The following is a 10,261-nucleotide window of genomic DNA, read 5'->3' on the forward strand; positions in this document are numbered from 1 at the left end:
CACGTTCTTCTCAAACCCCCACAATAAATACTCGATTAGACTATTTCTTCCTCAGTCAACAAGACCTACCGCTTATCTCGTCCTCTACAATCGAACCCATGACTATCTCAGACCACAATCCGATTACCCTACGGCTATCCCTCCCGCTTACTAACCATAGTACCAAAATTTGGAGACTTGACCCCAACCTACTCACTGACCAAGCTAACGTACACAAACTGGAAACAACTATAGCCAACTACTTCATAGACAATGACACCCCCGACACCACAGCACTGACCCAATGGGACGCACATAAGTGTGTGATGCGCGGTCATCTCATCTCCCTCGCATCGTCCAAAAAACGTGATAAACAAAGAGACAACTAAATGACATACTTACCAAAATACAAGTATTAGAAAGGAAACATAAACGCGATCTAGCCCAACGCACCCTTGAAGAACTCTCTGAAACGTGGAGGAATCTCCTAGATATTTTAGGCCATAGGATTAAAAGACAACATGTCCTCTCACAAAGGCTCTTTTACGAGCACAGCAACAAGAGTGGTCATCTACTAGCACAGGCTCTCAGATCTAAAAAATCTAGAATAACTGTCCATCAGTTAAAAACCTCCAAGGGACACACGGTACAAAGTAACCCAGATATTGCACAAGAATTTGAAAACTTTTATTCTCACCTTTACGACCTACGCGCCACAGAACCCCAACAAATAGGGACGTCGGCTAGGACATCCCTCATTGAAAATTTTCTTCAATCTCACTGCCCCAAAGCAATATCCCCGGAAACTTCAGCTCAATTAGACCTTCCTTTAAGGAAAGAGGAATGGGACATGGCCCTCAAAACTCTGAAACCCGGGAAAAGTCCAGGCCTGGATGGCCTCTCAGCGGTATACTATAAAACGTTCGCGGAAATTCTATATACCCCTTATCTCAAAGCATTCAAATTCAATTTCCATAGATTGCCCACTTCCCCCGCCCATGTTGGAGGCTCACATCACAGTAATTCCAAAAGAAGATAAAGACCCCTCAAACACAGCAAATTACAGACCGATATCCCTTTTAAATCTGGACGTTAAGATTTTCGCCAAAATTATAGCAAATTGTATGCTCCCCCTTCTCCCCAATATCATCGAGCATGACCAAGTGGGCTTTGTCCCTGAAGAGAAGCCAGGGACAATACCTTAAAGGCGATTAACCTACACCACTTCCTGACCTCGACAAACACTGCAGGTTTCTTTCTATCATTGGATGCGGAGAAGGCGTTTGACAGGATAGCCTGGGACTACATGTCAGCAGTTCTGAGATTTATGGGACTAGGAAACCGTCTCTTAAGTTACATAATGTCCCTATATTCTAACCCCACTGCGAAGGTCAGGGTTAACGGCTTCCTGTCAAACGCCTTCCCCATCCGTAATGGTACGAGGCAGGGGTGTCCCCTTTCCCCAGTGCTCTTTGTGCTCACCCTGGAACCCTTTTTACGATGCCTGAAAAACAACCCAGACATTAGAGGGGTTCAGACGACCGGTAAGGAATATAAACTAGCGGCTTTCGCGGACGATATTCTATTATTCCTAACTGATCCACATATCTCTTTCCCCAACCTTTTAAAAGAATTCCACCAATTTAAGTTGATCTCCAATCTTAAGATAAATTTCCATAAGTCCCACGCCCTAAATGTTTCTCTCCCCAACAGTCTCGTAGTCCAATGCCAGAACAACTTTCCATTCAAATGGAAGGAAGATCATATAACCTACCTAGGAATCCAACTCCCCCGACATCTGACAGACTTGTACAGTAAAAATTACCTCCCCATTTTACAAAGCCTCACCGACGACTTCAAGAGATGGAACAAACCCATTTTTTCCTGGTTTGGCAGGGCGGCCATTTTAAAAATGAATGCCCTGCCTCGCCTGCTGTACATAATGCAAGCCGCACCAATCCACATACCGATTGCCTTTTTTAGGAACTATAAGAGCCTATGTACCCGCTTTCTATGGGGGGACCGTAAACCCAGAGCCAGCTTCCAGCTTCTTTCGCTACCTAAAACTAAAGGAGGGATCGGTCTACCCGACATAAGAAATTATTTCTATGCTTGCCAACTTACCAGAGTAGCAGACTGGAACATCCACTGCAGCACGAAAGAATGGGTTCACCTTGAGGCTTCCTTTTCCCCACTACCACTGCATTCGCTGCCTTGGATAACCCACAAACACATACCAATTGACGTCTTGTCCCATCCCCTTATCGGCCCTACCCTCAAAGCTTTCCGAAGCGCTTGCAAGACGACACACCTTTCTTCCACTCCGGGTCCCCTCACACCAGTTTGCCAAAACCCCGACTTTCCACACGGACTACGCAGTAACTTCTTAAACGATTCTTGGCCACATAAAGATGCGTTAGTGTATCACTTCTACTCACAAGGCAAACTCTTACCACGGGACAAGTTACCTTCCAACGATGGATGCCCCCCATCTCCCAGTGGAACTACTTACTGATGGTCCATTACTTAAACAAGCTAGACAGGGAACACAAGACCTCCAGACCCCTACTACCATTTGAATCTTTATGCTCTACTGGCACCCCGCAACGCCACCTTCTATCGATCACACATTCTTTTCTCTTCTCTAACACCCCACCAAACACAGGCAAGGCCTGCCTGTCTTGGGAGAGAGACCTTGACCTATCTCTTTCTCCAGAAGACTGGGTCCGAATCTTCCAGACCATACACAAGGGTTCTGTGAATGTCACAACTCAAGAAAACGGATATAAAATCCTAACACGCTGGTACCGTACCCCTACATTAATCCATAAATATAAACCAGACCTCCCAGATATATGCTGGAGATGTCTAAAAGAGAGAGACTCGATTCTCCATATTTTTTGGAGCTGTCCAAAAATCCGGCCATTTTGGGCTGAGGTCCACCGAATTATTGAGAAAGTTACCACTCTCACCTTGGAGTTCTCACCAGCCCAATTCCTTCTTCATCACGCGCACCACGTAAATAGACTCTATTTCAAGTCTCTGGCCATGCATATGGTCAACGCGGCCAAGCAATGCATCCCAATTCACTGGGGAACCACTCAAATCCCCTCACCCAAAGAATGGCTCCTTAGGATAGCTAACATTGCCGAAATGGAGCGACTAATTTCCCAGGCAAATGACACACTCACAAAATTTGCATCGATATGGGCCTGCTGGACCCACTACACCACAACGACGGAATACCTTAACTTGACAGCCCCTACGACGCGACAACCCAGCCCTATGGAAGAAGCTCCACCCTAAGATGACAGTCCCTTTCCATCTGTCATCCTAGATTCGTAATACGTAACCCAGAACTGGTATTTTCCGATCTCCGAATGCACCAACCCGTGTCTGTCCCCTGCGCACTTTACTCCTGTGGATGGAGAGAGAGATGGCACCCATTCAGTCCCCCCTGTTCCTAACCGCCTCCATTCCCCTGCCCACCCCTTGTCAATTCATTTCCCTATTTATACCCTCACCGACACCCATTATTCCTATACAGAAGTACGACATCCAATCCAGACCCATCCCAGATCGAATAAACTGTTCTCAAAGGCGTTGAATTTAAAGAACTTTCTCCAAAGCCGCTCCTTGGTACACTGCAGACATATGAGCATAAGAGCAAATGAATATGACACATTCGGCCCAATGCAGGGGCCAAAACACTCGGACCAAGAAGGTCGATAACTCACGTACAAACGGCTCTACAGTGTACCCTGCTTCATCTATCACCCTAATCTATCATTCTATCTATTGTTGCTTTCTTTTGTCCACAATGTTGCTTTGTTTTACAAGAACGTTCTGTCTTGGATAAATGTCACGACCGTACCCTTTGTAAAACTGTTTACTTCTGTAATGTTACTTATTGAGCTGTTACTCCTTTTTTTTCTTCAATAAAATATTCATGGAAAAAAAATAAAATAAATGGATGCCAAAGTGTAAATGACTTAAAAAAATCTTGATCATTCCTCTAGAGCAGTGCAGTGTCACTATGGTCTCACTGCACTGCTCTTGTGCCAGTATGTAAAAAAATGTATAGTTTTTTTTTTTTTTTTTTTTTTTTTTTTTTTTACATACTTTCACCACAGCAAGTGCAATGTCACTGGTGAATTCGTACTGCTGTGGCTGCTCTGATATTGCTGTATGTTATTGCCTCCAGCCATAGTGTAATGGTCTGAAGTCAGGCTTCAAGGCCAGTAGCTATAGCAGTAGAGAGGCACCCACCGACCAGCTGCATAAGTATACAAGCAGGTCACCCTGTTGGATGACATGGGCTCACTAGGGGTACGGAGTACCAACCGGTGTTCATCAGAGCACCTGATGACGAAGAATCATAAGTTCCCCACCAGCAGACCCCCACATTCACTGGCCAGGGTTGTGGGGAAAAGGTGATTTGGGGGGGCCCACATACCCCAAAGAACCCCCCATGTTGAGGACATGTGGCCTATTATGGTTCGGGGGGAGGGCGCTCGCTCCTCCCCACCTTTCCTGACCTGCTGGGCTGCATGCTCGGATAAGGGTCTGGTATGGTATTTTGGAGGGGACCCCATGCTGTTTTTTTTTATATTTTGGTGTGGGGTTACCCTTAAAATAAATCCATACTAGACCCGAAGGGCCTGGTATGGATTGGGGTGGGGGCATGCTGTTTTTTCCTTTATTTTTCATTGCCAGCATTATTTTATTTACATTCAGCTGTCAGTGGGGAAATCCACTGACAGTTCATGAGTCATTGGTTGTTAAGGACAAGTCAGCTGTATAAAAAAACACTTGTGGGTATAACTAATCATTTTGTTGGTATAATTTTCCTTTAAGGTGGCGTGGCAGGGATTGTGTCCAATTCTTACGTACTTTTGCTAATAAGTGTGCCTCGTTCCCATCTTGGGAGGTATTCAATAGGAATAGTGTTTCTTCAGTCCCACAGAGCCTTTTCAGCTCTGAACCCCAAGATTTTTAGCTGTAGTATGTGCTGCACTAGATCAATTTGCCACCTCTGTCTCCTAGACAGAGGATTTTTAAATTTCTCCTAGAAAGTTGTGTGTCAACTTCTCTCAGCACTTTCACCTCCCAAGCCCCATTTTCACCACTGCTGTTCCTCAGCCAACACAAAACACTCCACAAGGCTCTCTGTCACTTGCAGAAAATATCTGCCTCTCAATCCTCCAACCCCCTCTCCCACAGTGTGCAGGTGTTCAGATATACATCTAATAGTATAAATAGAAAGAAACACTTCTCTTCAAGTAGTATTACAAATAATTCTATGGAGGGTTAATACAGGATCTTACTCTCTTTATTTTTACAAAGTTTTATTTATAAAATGAACACTACTACTTGCAAGGTCGGTAATGAGTAGTAGCAAAGATACAGAGGGCAGGAGTGGCACGAGCTATATATTGCCAAAACACAAAATATAATCCTCCTGCGACCAACCAAAAACTCTTCAACTTGAAAAATGTTAAAAATAAAAATAAAATTAGAAAACCACTAATATCTTTTCTCTATACAAATGCTGACACCAATATGTGTTACCCATATAAACAAAAAATATATAAATGAAATAGTGCCGCGCTGACAAAAGCTAACATACAGTAAACATAACCTCACACTTTTCACACGTTGTTTGTATATAAAAATAGAAACATATATTAAAAAAAATCTTAATATGTCATGAAAAATAATCAAATTCCAAAGAAAAATGTCTTTCATATATTAAAAGTCCTTTAAAGTGGTTGTGTCACTCCAAACACAAATGTCAGTGAGCACCAAATAATTCCCTTTTTGTGTATATTTCACACCCATGCTCCACCACAGGCAAGGTAACCAATGCCCTCACCTTCCAAATATGACCCACATCACATATGTCCAAAGTGGTTGAGGACATTTCAATGGGTGTAAAGTATACACAGAAAGAGATTATTATACTACTTATTTGGTGCTCACTGTCACTTGTGTTTTTGGGTGACACAACCACTTCAATAGAATTTTAATATGAGAGTAGAAATGGGCCGAACACACCCTGAACCCGAACGGCTAACCCCATTGAAGTCTATGGAAGCCGAACAGGAAAAATCAAAGTGCCCATTTTGAAGGCTTATATGCAATTAATTGGCCATAAAGGGGGTAAGGGGGTCTGGGAATTGCCACAGGGGACATGTATATCACAGGATCTTACTTTCATTATTTTTACAAACAAAGTTTTATTTATAAAATTAAAACACAACTACCTGCAAGGTCCAAATGACAATCACTTATCAGAACCAAAATGACCACAGATGTCCAGATAAAGGTCAGAGGCTAGCAGTCTGATGGGTTACCGCTGGTAACAGGTGTCTCTAGATATGGCCTGCTCAACTCTTCCTCTTTCCCAAAACATTTTACTGAATTTGCACCTTCATTGGGGAGGGGGGTAGGATCCAGAAGGATAATGCAGGGCTTAAATCTCCAATCATTAGCCCGTCCCTTTCCAGAATCCATGTTTTAGTTCTTCATGGACAGGAAAAGTTAAAACCACATGTCAAACGTTGTTTGCACAGTTAAAAATGATAAAATTAACTTTAGAATCCCTTGCAGACAAAAGTAAATAATATTCCACAGGCATAAATACATACAATTAAACATCCATTAAACAAGTGGTAAAACACGCTACCAGTACAGTAAATTTAAACCAGCTACTTCTACTGCAGCCATAAGCTTGTTTTAACCTCTTCAGACACTGGACATATTACACAAGTCCAAGGAGTGGAAGAGGTTAAAAGAACCTAAATACAAAAATTAACAAACAATTTTATTTATGTAGGAAAGCATTCTATAACATATTGTAAAGTACACATTTGAACAAACAAGACATAAAACAAAACCTAAATAAATGCCAGAATGTATAGCGAAAGCTACTTGTTTGATCAACAACCCTTAAACTGGCCATAGATGGGTAGAGTTTCAAACAAAAAAATCATTTTTGTTCAATTTGTTTTTCTAATCGGTGGGTCAAATTAACAGCAGTGATGAGAAAATTCAAATGATCAGGATGGAAAATTTTTCTAGAACAAATGAATTTCTAACAGTATATGCAGTTTTATTCCATTAAGTCCATTCATTCCAAAATCAAATGTTAACAGCAAACAAGAAACAACAACTTTTGAAGGACATTTGACTTGACTTAACTGGCTTGGGAATGTTCTAAGAGTTTTCATATGAATTCTCCTAAGGCTTTTCATTATAAACTCTATCCATCCATCTACTGTATGGTCAGCTTTAGTATCACTTTTTGAATCATCCCTTTTACATTCCTGTGTCTAGAATATTATAGGAGTAGGCTTTTAAGTTGGAATCTGGAGACAAGGGAGGGTTTGTTCCCATTGTCTACATGAACCTGGCACCCAACCAGGCTGTGAAAATCTCAAGGCTTGTAATACCTTCATCTGCACTTTATAGCTTTAATGATATAACATTGGCAATTTCTTCCCAACTTAAAGTGATACTAAAGCCTCTTCTTTTTTTCTTTTAAAATAATAAAAATGTACTTGCTCTGTGTAATAGTTTTGCACAGAACAGCCCAGATCCTCCTGTTCTCAGGTCCCTCGCTGGCACTCCTGGATCCTTCCTCCTGTCGAGTGCCTCCATAGCAAGCAGCATAGCAGATCCCCAGCTCCCTGTGTCCATTCAGACATGGAGCAATGGTTCGGCCCCACCCCCTCTCTCTCCTTGTTGGCTAACTGATTTTGATTGACAGCAGTGGGAGCCAATGGCGCAGATGCTGTGTCTCAGCCAATCAGATGGCTGAGGCACTTGTGCAACATCGCTGGATATAGCTGGACTCCATTAAGTATTAGGGGGAGGGACTGAGGGGGTCTTCTGCACACAAAAGGTTTTGTAACTTAATGCATAGAATGCAAAACCTTCTGCCTTTACAACCACTTTTATTAAATTTTGACCAGCCTAGTCATGCTGTCTGGCAGGAAGGTGAGGATCACTAGCTCAGCTGGGCAAGCTTTTCTAAAATAGGTAAAAAAAATAACATATAATTTTTTCATCTGCAAATCAGCTCCCTAAAACCTTTACTGATTTAACAACATTTAGATGTACATTCTGCTGGATTAGATCACACAGTTTGTAATAACTGCAGGCTGATTTATAGGGATATTTGAAAGGGGATTTTCTTTACCACTAAACAGTGCTATGAAAAACCAAATGCAGATACATATAAATAGCTATTTATGTAATGTATGTGTTAATGAATTGAATTGAACAGGATTGTCTGTTTTTTGTGTGCTGTGTCACAGGTGAAATGTTCACCAAAAACGATGTTACCCTATAAGATATATGGAGCAAGAAACTGTGTATATGAAAATTACAGATTTTTTTTTTCTTTCTGGAAGGGAATTTCCCAATAAGATAGAATCAGTTTAGTATTGTACTTTTCAAAAATTATTAATAATTGAATTATAGTTAAGAAAAAATATTAGCATAAATCGACTAACAGAGATTCAGAAGAGGTCACAAAATGAAAATGGTTTGTAAGTAAAAAAGTGAAATAATTTGTTACTATCCCACACTGAACGTTTCATGTTGTAACATACCTTGGTTGTGACTATGCACTGGGAGATCTCCAGCTGTCATTTGTAGATTTTAGAAAGGCCCTTACTTATACATTCATAATATTCCTGAGAGCAAGTACTGTATGCCTTTGGGTTTAGATCTCAAATGTTTCACTCTATTTTTAGCTTAACTTGGCATATAGGTAGTGGAAGTTTGATTGTACTGTATGTTTGCAATGGCTAAAGAATTGGTCATGATTGTTTGGTACTAGATTTAACATTTCAGGGGAATGTCATGTGAAACGTTTTGCTTCACATTCTGTCAATCAATTTATTTAAGAAGAAACAAAATAGATAAATGTAATCCACGCTTAGGCCTCATGCTCAATGGATGTTACAAAAATACCAGTAGCTTTAGCTGTGGCATGCCGCATTAAAAGCGCAGGTTTTGCCATTGTTTTTTAGAATTTTTTCGTGTTTTTCAGAGTATGAGCGTTTTTACAGATGAAAAACTCCTGTTCAAACACACTAGTTCTGGTTTTTTTTACAGCCAGAAAATTCCTGCTAAAAAATGCTAACAGCCTATGTGTGCATGGACACATAGGATTGCTTGCTGGGGAGTTTACTGGCTGCAGAAGAAAATGGATGAAGCCAAAAACAGCATCTGTAAAAATGTCTAGTGTGTATGAGGCCTTACATTCAAGTTTAGAAATTATAGCTTAGACCCGGAGAAGAAAAAGCATGCAGAGATGGGATGCCTGTGGCTGCTATATAGAAGTGGCTATCTCATGCATCTAGGCCATTCTCAACATCCATGGCAAGCACATGGGAGTGAGGAGGTGGCAGGCTCGATGTGTTTCAGTTGCCCGAGGATAGCAAGGAACTGTCAGAAACCATGAAATCAGGCCGAGACAGAAGACTTTTTTTTTTTGACAACTTTGTCCGACCGTGTGTATGCAACAGTTTCGGACAAAATCTGTCAGACAAAATCCGACGGATTTGGTTGTCGGAATGCCCGACCGTGTGTACAAGGGCTTAGAACTGTATTTTTTATATTTTTTTCAACTTATTGTAAATGACAAAATTCTTACTTTTTTATTTAACCACTTCAATACAGGGCAGTTATACCCCCATGCAACACTGTATCCAAACACATTTTTATAATTTTTTTGCACACAAATACATCTTTCTTTTGGTGGTATTTAATCACCACTGGGTTTTTTATTTTTTGCAATATAAGTAAAAATAGAGTGGAAATTTTGAAGAAAAAACACTTTTTTTTTCGTTTCTATTATAAAATTTTGGAAATAATAATTTTTGTTCATAAATTTGGGCCACAATTTATACTGCTACATCTCTTTGGTAAAAAATAACCCAAATTAGTGTATGTTATTTGGTCTGTGTGAAAGTTATAGCGTCTACAAGCTATGGTGCAAATCATTTAAAATTGATTGATTGATGGCCTTTCTCATTTCTTGAGGCCCTGAAATGTCAGGACAGTACAAATAACCCCCAAATGACCCCTTTTTGGAAATTAGACAGTCCATGTATTTAGTAAGAGGTATGGTGAGTTTTTTGACATTCTAATTTTTTCCTCACAATTCTTGGGAAAATGAAGAAAGGAATTTTTATTTTTATTTTTTTACATAAAATTGTCATAATAACACGTTATTTCTCACACACAGCATAAGCATACTTCCAATTAC

At 40.6% G+C, this 10,261-nt stretch overlaps 1 protein-coding gene across 1 annotated transcript in view; it reads right to left on the reverse strand.

Moving 5' to 3' along the window:
- LOC143925449 (putative olfactory receptor 2B3) overlaps window positions 1-8,623 on the reverse strand; it is a 46,345-nt gene extending 37,722 nt beyond the window's left edge. The window contains exon 1 of the mRNA XM_077449985.1: window positions 8,598-8,623. The gene's annotated coding sequence lies outside the window, so the exon portion shown is untranslated. The remainder of the gene's footprint in view (window positions 1-8,597) is intronic.
- Window positions 8,624-10,261: the final 1,638 nt, after the last annotated feature.

The sequence above is a fragment of the Lithobates pipiens genome, unplaced genomic scaffold (genome assembly GCF_037356315.1).
Source record: "Lithobates pipiens isolate NorthernLeopardFrog02 unplaced genomic scaffold, aLitPip1_a1.2 Scaffold_22, whole genome shotgun sequence".
Lineage (NCBI taxonomy): Eukaryota > Metazoa > Chordata > Amphibia > Anura > Ranidae > Lithobates > Lithobates pipiens.